This window comes from Dermacentor andersoni, chromosome 6 (genome assembly GCF_023375885.2).
Source record: "Dermacentor andersoni chromosome 6, qqDerAnde1_hic_scaffold, whole genome shotgun sequence".
NCBI lineage: Eukaryota > Metazoa > Arthropoda > Arachnida > Ixodida > Ixodidae > Dermacentor > Dermacentor andersoni.
This window is the reverse complement of record NC_092819.1, coordinates 160,602,462-160,613,366: the sequence shown is the minus strand read 5'-3', so window position 1 is coordinate 160,613,366 and position 10,905 is coordinate 160,602,462. Positions and strand designations below refer to the sequence as shown.

The 10,905-nt window shown below is 51.1% G+C and overlaps 2 long non-coding RNA genes across 2 annotated transcripts in view; one reads left to right on the top strand and one right to left on the bottom strand.

The window, feature by feature from the left end:
• Positions 1–4,376: 4,376 nt before the first annotated feature.
• On the top strand, positions 4,377–6,029 carry LOC140218846 (uncharacterized). The gene is made up of 2 exons (XR_011895033.1): positions 4,377–5,082; positions 5,418–6,029. It is a non-coding gene; the product is annotated as an uncharacterized lncRNA (long non-coding RNA).
• A 3,192-nt stretch (positions 6,030–9,221) lies between these two features.
• The window catches only part of LOC129382715 (uncharacterized), a 73,174-nt gene continuing 71,490 nt past the window's right edge, over positions 9,222–10,905 (bottom strand). Inside the window, exon 3 of the long non-coding RNA XR_008610762.2 lies at positions 9,222–9,314. This is a non-coding gene — a long non-coding RNA (uncharacterized lncRNA). The remainder of the gene's footprint in view (positions 9,315–10,905) is intronic.

Sequence of the window (10,905 nt, the reverse complement as noted above, 5' to 3'; positions counted from 1 at the left end):
GTCCGGTTTGCTACCTGCACTATGGGAAGGGAAAGGGGGAACAGAAAGAGGAAAGCGGAGTTAAGTTTTTGTGTTCTTTTCTCCTTGAAGTCGACCAAAGTCTCTTCAAGGTGATTATCGGCGTTGATGAAGCAGGAGGCAGGTTGGCGGTAATAAAACTTGAAGATATATTGCAACGGAAATATTTACACAGTCAAATACAGAGTTAGCAAAAGAATACTGATGCAAAACACACAAGTAAACAGCGCCTTACTCTTCTACTTTTCTTAAGTTAGAGCCTAGGACAACTGTCACTACATACGACCAACCGAGTCTCACTGTTCTACCACTAAGTGGTTACGGCCCAGACTAGCATTTCATCGTACGGAGTCTTACTGTTCTATCATGTTTAGTGATTACAGCCTAGACTGCGGAACAAGCACCTCGTCTCGATTGTTATGGGCGAAAGAGACAAAGAAAAAGGGCGGTAGGACCGTTAGCCCATCCCACAGAAGCAGTTGCCAATGAGAGTTGACAGTTTCTTAAGCCACAACCCAAAGGGATGGGCTTACTCTCAAAAGTAAATGCATTGCAAAACAACCCTGTTTTCCTTCTTCCCACAACTTAGTTTCCCTCTCTTATTTCCACGTGGTCAGTGACGGCCTCGGCAAACACGCCAGGCACGCACGATTTATTGAGGACATCTCGCACCTCAGCGGCGTTTCTAGCTAGCAGGGGGCTCGGGCGCTGGTGTCCCAACACCGCGTACCGCAGTCCCCCTCAAGGTTTTTCCTCGTAGAAAAATAATGACCGCTGGCGGCATCCGGACTCGGTGTTCTTAAAACGACGTTCTCCGAACGCGGCCTCCGCATGCGCACCGCGCCCGTCTCTACGGCGCGCATTCCAAGTTGTAACACGACACCAAGCGGGTTCTCCTCAGCCCTCAAAACAATATGCACGTGGCTGCCGCCCGAATGCGTAGGGGCGTGAACCCTCCCGCTCCGTACGCGCAACACGTGGTCCACATTGCTAGCAGCTGCGTCTCTAACCAGCAGGGGACTCAGGAGCCGGCGCCACAACGTCGCGTATACCACCGTCCCACTCGAGGTTTGTCCGCGTGGCCCTATTATGACCATTGGCGGAATGTCAACACAGCGCGCGTAAGAGCATGTTCTCCGAATCCGTTTTCCGCCTCCGCACCGCGCCCCCCCCCCCCCCCCCCCGGCGCGCGCCTCGGCTCGTCACCCGACACGACGCGGGCCGTCCGACCCCTCAAAAACAGAAACGGTTGCTGCCCGACGCGCTGGGGGGTGGACACCTCCCCATTCACAAAACGCATGGGCAACTCGCGGCACTGTAAAAGTATATACAAAACAATCATGCAGCCCTACACCGTCCATTCTGCCTGTTCGAGAGATGAGCGGCCTAACAAGCAGGATAGAGGGAACACTGTCTGTGCACACAGCAAAGCGCCTGGAAATCAGTGAAGTCAAAGCAAGTACTCCGTCGATACGTTAGGCTGCCGTCATTCTGCTGTCTGAAGCTAATCTTGGTGCTTCATAGCTGGTGACGCATATTGAAGTCACCAGTGAAGACCAAGGATCCGGTGGGCGTCAGCAGTATGTTGCAGTGCGTGGCAGTATATTTTTAAGCTAAACCCCAGCGGTTCTGACTTCAGTGCGAATAGAATGATGCGGATGAGCCATGATGCTTACCCAAGAGTTGCAAGTACTGAATTGAAAGCATCCAGCACTTGCATTGCACTTCGCGCTGACGAAGTGTGCAGGTTATTTACGAGGATTTGAAAAGTATTCATCAGAGACCAGAGCATCATAACCACTTGCCGGCCTTCTTCGGACAATTTGTCAGGAACCGCACACTGTGCACTCTACAGCCGTGCGCAGCGGTATCACTTGACGTGGCATCGGCTGTAGGAGCAGCGGTGGTATCAGTTGTGGCTTCGGTTGTGGCTTCGGCTGTGGCTTCGGCTGTGGCTTCGGCTGTTGTTCTGGCTTTGGCTGTTGCTTTAGTAGTGAAGACTAAGTTCCATTGTTCTTGGCTATGACCTTATCACATTTAGATTGAATTACCCCAGGCCTAAAGGGCAGAGGAGGAGGTGTCGGATGGGGCGCACTCTTCACAGAGGCATCAGCGTTCTTTGAAGTCCGACGGCATCGGGTGCGTCGCTTTCTAACGGCCGCAACAGCTTCCCGACGAGACGAATGGTTTCTCGCCACCTGCTTCAAGATCACCTTTTCCTTCCTTATTTTGGGGCAGTCCTTCGAGGAAGCATCATGGGACCCATGGCAATTGATGCATTTGACAACTGTGGCTGCGAAGAGTATGCAGCGTGGAGCTAGCCGCAGCGTGAGCAAACTCTCGTGTTCTCGCACATGGCGCTCACGTGTCCCAGCCTCATACAATTGCGGCATTGCAGTGGCCTTGGGATTAATGGTCACACAGGGTGTCTCAAGTGGCCCACCTTGACGTGCGAAGGGAGAGTCTCGTCCTTGAATATAATTTTCACACGGCGGGATGTGCCGAGGCGATACACGTGTTATGGTGACGCCATCAACGGCAGGCTTCACTAGAATCGGCAAGTCAGCGCTGGAGATGGAGACGTCCACGTCGTAGATGCCACCAGTAGTGGAACCATCGTTAAGGGTGATGTACGAGCAGATCTTAACGCCACCTAGTTCTGTAACTTTAGTCAAATTTCTCAGCGCAGTCTCATGTGTGACGTCGATAGCCAACACTTTTCGTGAGTTGACTAACGTCTGTTATCTGGTTTGGCTCCTCCACTTCAAGTTTCGCCGATACGGACTGTCTGTTTAGTCGCCTCAGGTTGTCAGTAGCGGGTTCTGGTACAAATAGAATCGTACTTATTGCGCTATCCTGAGTTGCTCCTACCGTTGGCATGCTCGAAGACATGGATGCCCTCGTGGCGTGTCTTCGTTTCACATTGCGGCTCCGCACAAGCTCAAAGGCGTCATCAGAGAAGTTCTCACTGCTGAGCGAGTAGACTCTGGTGTCGTCGGTGTCGCTCTGGAGGCCGCCGCTTCCTAGACGCAGCCGCCGCTGAAGTCGCCATTCCCGGCAGAGGCACGGGACGTCAACTTGCATCCACGCTACGAACCATGCCGGCTCTCCAAAGATGTACGCAGAAATAAGGACAAAACAGCTGAGCTGGAGAAGTAGCGTCCTGGCTTGCAGACGCTTCGTCTTCGTCCTGCGCCATCAGCTGAAAAAAAGAAGTAAATTGCAAGCATGTATCATTTTCGTATATTGACCTAACAGGAATATTGCGTGTAGAGGCGAAACGGCAATGCAGATAAATTATTTCACTTTTACATACATTTCGTAACAAGTAGACACCTCCCAAACAATGCATAAAATATGAAGAAAACATCCGATCTTCAAGCATTCCTCCCTTTCCGGGAATTATTTCCTGCACTTTAAGAGCAAATACAAGGGTGACTGCGCGTTTCCAAAACAACTTGGCCTCAGTCGACGCAGTAGTATACGCCAAGTACACAGAGGTGGCTACAACACAGGCTCTCAGTAAGACCATGCCACAGGCTCGCAGAATGCCTTCTAGTCGCACTCAAAACATTTGTGGGTGCAAAGCCTGTTTTCAGTCGCTCAGAAGACATACATGTCAAGTTCTTGAGCTCCTGGGCGTTATCTTTTACGCGTACTGCCAGCGCAAGCAACAGATTCTCGTGTTATCATTCTCGGCAATCGCTTTTCGCGTTTTCGACAAGCGTGAGTACCGAAATAAGGTGTATGTTGTTGCAGGGCCATAAAAAACGTCAGAAACTTGTCCCACGAAAATTCAGTACACGCAAAACTCACTCACCATGGCCGGCTTGCTTTTTCGCTAAGAGCTTCACAACCCCAGGCGCAGGTAGCAAGCCGCAAAAGTATCACAAAAAGTTACCGAATGAATTACAATAATTTTTGGGGTCAGAGAATGCGTCACGAACTTCTCCCAGTAAGATTTAGTACAGTACTCACGGATTGAAATAGGACATTCGGAGCGCGTGGCCGTGGCTACTTGTAGCGCCGCTCGTGGGTGCCCATAGAACCAACGTGCTACATGGTGGTATAGGGTTAGGGGGAGAACATCTACGGAATAGAATTGCTCCTTCCGGTCGCCAACGAACCGCTCTGTGGTTTAGCACACTGCCAGTGTGGCGCTGCAAGGCTTGCGTGCCTGCGTGTGCCGACCGAAATGGCTCGACGGTGCGCACATGCGTGAGCAGTCCCCGCCCCCCCCCCCCCCCCCCCCCGACGCTCTCTTTACACGCGCTTAAATTTGGCGATGCGGCACGCATGCTGTGCAAGCAAGACATGGGATTCGGCTACGAGATTGCGCCTTACGTGCGTTCGTATGTATGATAAACATCTGCACAAAAGAATAGCTTATTTCGTGCAAACGCCTGTGGAGTAGCCGACGAGAAACTTACGTTCTTTATTTCAGCCTCGAAATGATAACTCCCGGTATTGTTGGTCGTACTGACGTCAGCGGAAGCCGAGCCACAGGCAGTTATATATGGCGAGCACAAGACGCGCCTCCGTTTCAGACACGAGCAGCAATGCCAAGCGTAGCCATCTCAGAACGAATGCAGATTGTGACTGTCTTCAGCAGGTTTACCGCAGCAACAAAACGCCGATATGACCGGACGCCCCCGCTCGTCGGTGAGCAGGATTGTGCGGGCTTTCAGGACCGATGCTCGCTTGACAAATCTGCTCAGAGGACACCGGCCGAAGGTGACGACCGACTCTGACGACGAGCGTATAGTTGAAGCAGCGAGAGAAAACCCGAAAATGACGGCGAAATAAATACGAAACGACCTGGGGCTCGCAGCCAGCACACAAGTAGTACGCAAGCGCCTTCACATGGGTGGCCTTCGTAGTTGTGCTGCGGCGATTGAGCCCTTCATCTCCTCAGAAAACAGGATCAAAAGGCTGCTGTTTGCAGAGGAGCATCGGTCATGGACAGTGGAAGAGTGGCAGAATGTCATTTTTACGGACGAGAGCACGTTTACACCAAATGGGACCAGCAGCAGCGAGCGTGCCATGGAGGACACGAAGCATGAGGTAGGTGGACTCTTTCACGCAGCTTCTCTAAAAAAAAATCCGCCAACGTTTATCTTTCTTTACATTCCCGTAGCGCATAATACATAGGATAGATTGTATGTGTCGGCTAGGTATGCGTTTTCATCAAAAATTACGTTTTATATTCCGTGCACTCCGCTACCGCGAGGAGAGAGCGCACGCCGAAATCTTTTCACCAGCGCCTTGTTTCGTCACTAAATGGTCACTAAAGGCAGTGCATTCTGCCAACATTCAAGCGCAGGAACCCTTATCGTTGCGGTTGTGAATCGCAGTGATATAAAATAATGTCTTGTGTTCTTTCCGCTTCCTTCACACAGGTTCGACGCCCCCAATCTGCATCATGCTGCAAGCAGCGGTCGATGTATACCGTCAACGTGCGGGGGTGTATTTCCAAAGATGGCTTGGGTCCGCTTGCTCGCCTGGACGGCCGCGTTAATGCCGCAGCATACTTAGACCTCCTCGACACCGCCCTTATGCCGTATGCCCTGGATGGCCCATTTAAGGACTGCTTGTTTTACTACCAGCAGGACCGGAGCCCAGTTCACACCGCAGCACCCCTGGCTCGCCTGCTAGAAGACAGGTGTGTGACGGTGTTGAGCTGGCCTCCGCCAGGTGTGTACATGCATATTATTGACATTGTATGGGCTGAAATAAAGAAGGCCCTGTCTCGTCGGCCGCTCCACAGGTGTTCTTCGGACAACCTGTGGGTGGCTGTTCAAGAAGAATGGGAGCAGCTAGCGCGTTCTTCCTTGGCCGGTAACTTCTACGAAAGCTTGCCACGCAGAATGTCCGCCGTATTAGTTGCTAGGGGCGAACCAACAAAATACTGAGACTTCGTTTACATGTTTCACGAGGACAGGCCTGTGACTGCTTCTTTTGTTTTTGTCGTTACAAAACGGGCGAAATAAACTTTATTTCCTTTTGTGCAAGTGTTGATCATGTCTACGAAGGCACGTACGGCGTTATCTCGTAGCTGAATCCTGTGTATTAATTGCACAGCATGCGTGCCGGATCGCCAAAACGCGTGTAACGAGAGCGTCGTCTGCTCGCGCAGTTGCGCAAGCAGACGACGCCGCAAAACGGGCAGTGCGCACCGCCGAACCATTTCAGTCGGCACACGAAGGCGCGTAAGCCTTGCAGTGCCACGCAGGTGGGCTTCTTCGATTTTCCACTTCTGGCTACCCGCGGGCTGCCAGAACCTGCCAGGACGATTTTGGTCTGGCTTCTTTCTGGAAGTTCTCTGGCTAGCAGACTGCTAAAAGAGGTGATGGGCGCTCGCCGCCAATCTTTGCGGGGACTTCACGGATTGCAACGCAGGTGCTTTACCTCGCTCAGCCAACTGTCTACGGGAATCTTCGGATTTCCTTACTTTTGGCGTTATCTTTCTAAGTGGTAATGCTCACTGCCAGTGTGGTGGAGGCCGGCGACATGCACTAATATTTAACACAAGGTGAATATAAGCAAAACAACAATCACAACGGGTCTTCGTTCCTTCTAAGTGCCGCGCTTCTATGCGCTGCGGCCACCCGCCACTGCACGACAGCGCCATGTGCTGGACTACCGGCGACGCACGGTCCCCTTCGTTGCGACAGTCAGCAGCAGAGCAACCGAACGGTGCACTCGAAATTTATCAAGCATGACGAAGCCCCGCGTGAGAGTGAGGGCGAAGTCTGGCGTCACTCGGGGCACTCTCTTCGTCAGCGCGCGCAGCGCGATAGCAGCGCCCCGGTGTGGCCCCGCAGCCGCTCCAGCCACTTGAGCCGTGGTGCGTTTACTTTTTTGGCCGATAGTTCATATCTCGTTTTTCTGCAGTTAGCGATAGCTTTGCAGCTAGTCCGTGCTCGCTCCGTCTCTCCGTCGTATACTTAGGTGGCAGCTCGAAACCGATATGTGTTCAAACTGCAGGCCGTTGATCTAAGAATACACTGATTGCACTCGGTACATTTGACACACGTACATTGGCTTATTGCTCTCATGATAGCGACCAATGTTGTTTTTCGTGTGAAACGATTCGCTCATCACCAGCCACGTGCATTTTTATGCGCCAGCCGCGTCCCCAGCTACTTAGGGTGAAAATGAGAAGCACCATCAGCCACAACGAACTTTCTGAAATCGAAACCCAAGCAGGTGGACACGAAATTTCATGTGTATGAGACCTACCCGATAACCTGCTTTTTCATGTCTTGTGATGCCACAACGCCAAGTCATCAATGTCGTCAGTGGGCGACGTGATCGCAGCGAGCAGGGATCCTTGCTTTCGAGTATACAATCACTTACGCGCGATTTCGAGTCTTGTATCCGCCGCGTCGGAGGCCCTCTCTTGCACAGCGCGCAAGGTACGTGACGTTGGCCCAGTGCGCGTCCTGCGCCGTGTCGCGTGAAATCGCGAGAAAGTGATCGCATCTCTGAATGCAACTATATTTTCAATCTGGCAACGCATAAATGGGCCGACTACACCGAGCGCGCGCCGGTCGCTGCCATGCTGGTAGCTTGTTTACATTTCGCCAGCTGTCCCGGCGTTCGATTTTGCAAACTTCGGGCAGGTTCGGGTTGTCTTGGGATCCCAGCCCACGTTACTTCCTATCCTAACCGGAACTAGCTATCTGCCAGCGGACTGCCAGCGGGCTGCCTGAACTCCGAAGTTCGAAGAGGCCCAGTGTGGTAAACCACAGGCTGGCTCGTTGGCGACCGGAAGGAGCAATTCTGCTTTGTATATGTTCTCCCCCTCGCGCTATACCCCAATGCATCACCTTGGTTTCATGGGCATGCACGGGGGGCGCTGCATGCAGTGACGGTCACTCGCTCCGAATGTTCTATTTCAATCCGTGAGTACTGTACACGCGAAACTAACTGCTGCACACAACCTAGCTGCTTTTTGCTAACTGCGCCACTACGCCGAGCGCAGCCACATTGCTTGAAAGGTACCTTCAAAAGTAGCAAAATTGCTACAATAGTGTCTGGGGTCACAGAAAGCGCCAAAACTTGTCCCGGTAAGGTTCAGTGCACGCGAAACTGCGTCATGCGGCCGAGGTGCTTTTCGTCACAAAACCAGGTGCGGCGAGCGTGCCCAAGAACTACCCAAATAAGTTATAATAATAATGGTTGGGCTCACAGAAAGTGTCGCAAACATCTCCCAGTACTAGTAATTAACTCAATTTAACTAGGCCTGGATGGTGGCGCTGTTTTTCGATAACTGCATCACTATATGTAGGTTCAGTTTTGCGCAGTAAGAATAAATGTGCTTGAAGTGCGTCACAGACTGTAGAACAAAATTCCTCACCTTGATGCAGTCCAGTAGTGCAGCGTTGCCGTGTCGAAATGCAGACGCATAGCACGAAAATGCCGGGAGCTCGACAAACGGGCTACATCCAAAAGAGACGGGTCGCCGAGCAGGCGACCTTCACATGCGCAGGCGGCCTCGCTCGCCTCGGTTGCATGCCTGGCGAATTACGAATGCATATGGCGCGTCTGGCGTGCCGCTAGCTTGTTGCTAGGTGACGAAAGAAAAATAAGTCGCGAAGTATAAGTTCATTTATACGTAAAACGTTTTGTGTTTTAGTGGGAAAGAACAAAAAAATAAAACGTCTGTAAGTTCGTTTCAGATTCTTCTTTTTTTCCCGATCCTCGCATCAACTAATGAATGGAGTTTACACTAGGCGTGGCGTGTTTCCTGTTGCCAGTTTTTCCCGAGTGTCCCCTCTTGTTGAATTTCTTTCTCTATGGCGCTATCCTGGACTGTAAAGGTGAGCCTTTACAGTCAATATTTGACCATCTATTGTTCCTGCTTTATGTACGTAGCCTGCACATAGCCCATGTAAAGATATAGCTGAGCAAAGAAGCAACAGGTGTTAAGCGCTTAACTTCTTTCATATTGGAAATGGCGCTAACACAATGCGCGGAGAAAGTTGAATCAAAACAGGGAAGAAAGCCCATTCGTTACATACGTAGGTGACAACCGGCTTTCCGAAGCCCTAAAGAGACTTCTTCCATTAGGCACAACTCTGGTAGCCATATCATTGACCCACGAATCACAGGGAAGCAAGTGCCACGGTACCAGAATAATGAAGCTGAGAACCAAAATGGTGTATTAGGACCAACGAAAGGCATTCACTTACGCCGTGAGTGGCCATCTTGGTTGCCATGCTGCTCAACATCTCACTGCTCACACTCAAGTCATCTGACACAATGGTCGTCAGGGACATGGCGTCCACGCTCTACAGAAAATAGAGCAGCAACATAAAATCAGACACAAACATCACCAGCATGATCGGTACTTGCATGATCGGCATGTGCCTCGGAGAGGGACAGGTGCGTGGCGGCCTGACAATGGTTCCTAGCGGACAATGTTTTTCTGCCGACATGACATAAAACACTATGCTGCAAAATCCTAAATGCCACAGCTCTTCCTGCGTATTCTTATGGGCGAATACCTTATGTTTACCCTTCAACGCACTGATTTAATTCAGAGCATGCATATGTGAATGGAATAAAGGAATGTGCCAGCTTCAAACGGTATTGAATGAGAGACCGAGATACAGGACATGGACTAACGCGCACCTTAATTTTATTAGGGACGGCTTATCTACATATATACAACATAGGCAAGTGAGCAGAGCGCATTTCACATAAAAGCTACAATCGCATAATTTCTCAGTTTTAACAGCTTTTCTAAAGACATTTTCTTTGAGGTGAAGCAAGACGGAAGCACCCTATCTTTACCTAGTGCTTCTTCTGTGCCGTGTAAACTAGCTAGGTTGCGCCCACATATTACTGCGCCACGAAAAAAATTCACTTGTGTTAAGGGCTAAGCCAGGCCGTGCATCATGTGCGTTCTTGACATTGGGCATAAAATTCCGCTCGCATGAGGAAACGTCTGGTTCGGGCAGACAGATAGTTATATATCAGCCATCTTGCGCGGAAACATTAGCGATCTGTTAAGAATAGTACTTTATTGCATTTACGAGCACCCTGTCGGTCCTCTTCCTGTGAGCTATTACTATCAAGCTATCGAATCCTGGGCCAGAGCAGGAACATGCTTTGAAGAGAGATAATGGAGGCTTGCCATATTAGAAAAAAAACGATAAGACCTGTATAAGTAACGCTTGTGCTTTGCTGCACGGAAAAGATGTTTATTTGGATAGGAATTACATGGACACTCCAAGCGCATTTGTGTGGTCGCCGTGATGTTGCGTATAAAGTCCAACGGCGATAACACTGTTGGCGCGCGTCGTAAGCTGTATGTGCGAGTGAAAGCATGCAAGGTGTTAAGAACGGCCAGTTGCAGTGCAAGTTTTGCCGACCAGTGGTGTCAGTGGCAGCAACTTTCCTGGAACGCCGCCGCCAACCTCTAGCCACGGCGTGACTAAGTCGACTTTGTGTCGGGAACAATACGCGCGTCCTCCGCTCTCCGTCGCTTCAGCTAGGATTCGTTTGACGAAGCAGGCTTTGTGCTGAAACCGCCACTGTTACACTCTAGCCTCGCCGCCGTTGTGACAGAATGGGTCCGGCGGGCCAACTATGGTTACCGAACCCACCAACGCGGACCTGATCTGCTATGCGTGGGAGAGCTGCCTGCCACGGGAACATCGTCGGAGACCTCTCCCCACGCGCCGACCAAGACGCAAGACAATGGCTACCCGTACGCACTGCGAGGGTCCGCTCCGAGTTCTACGAAATTCGTGTGATGTCGGTTTTGGACCGAGAACATGTGTGTGTGTGTGTGTGTGTGTGTGTGTGTGTGTGTGTGTGTGTGTGTGTGTGTGTGTGTGTGTGTGTGTGTGTGTGTGTGTGTGTGTGTGTGTGTGT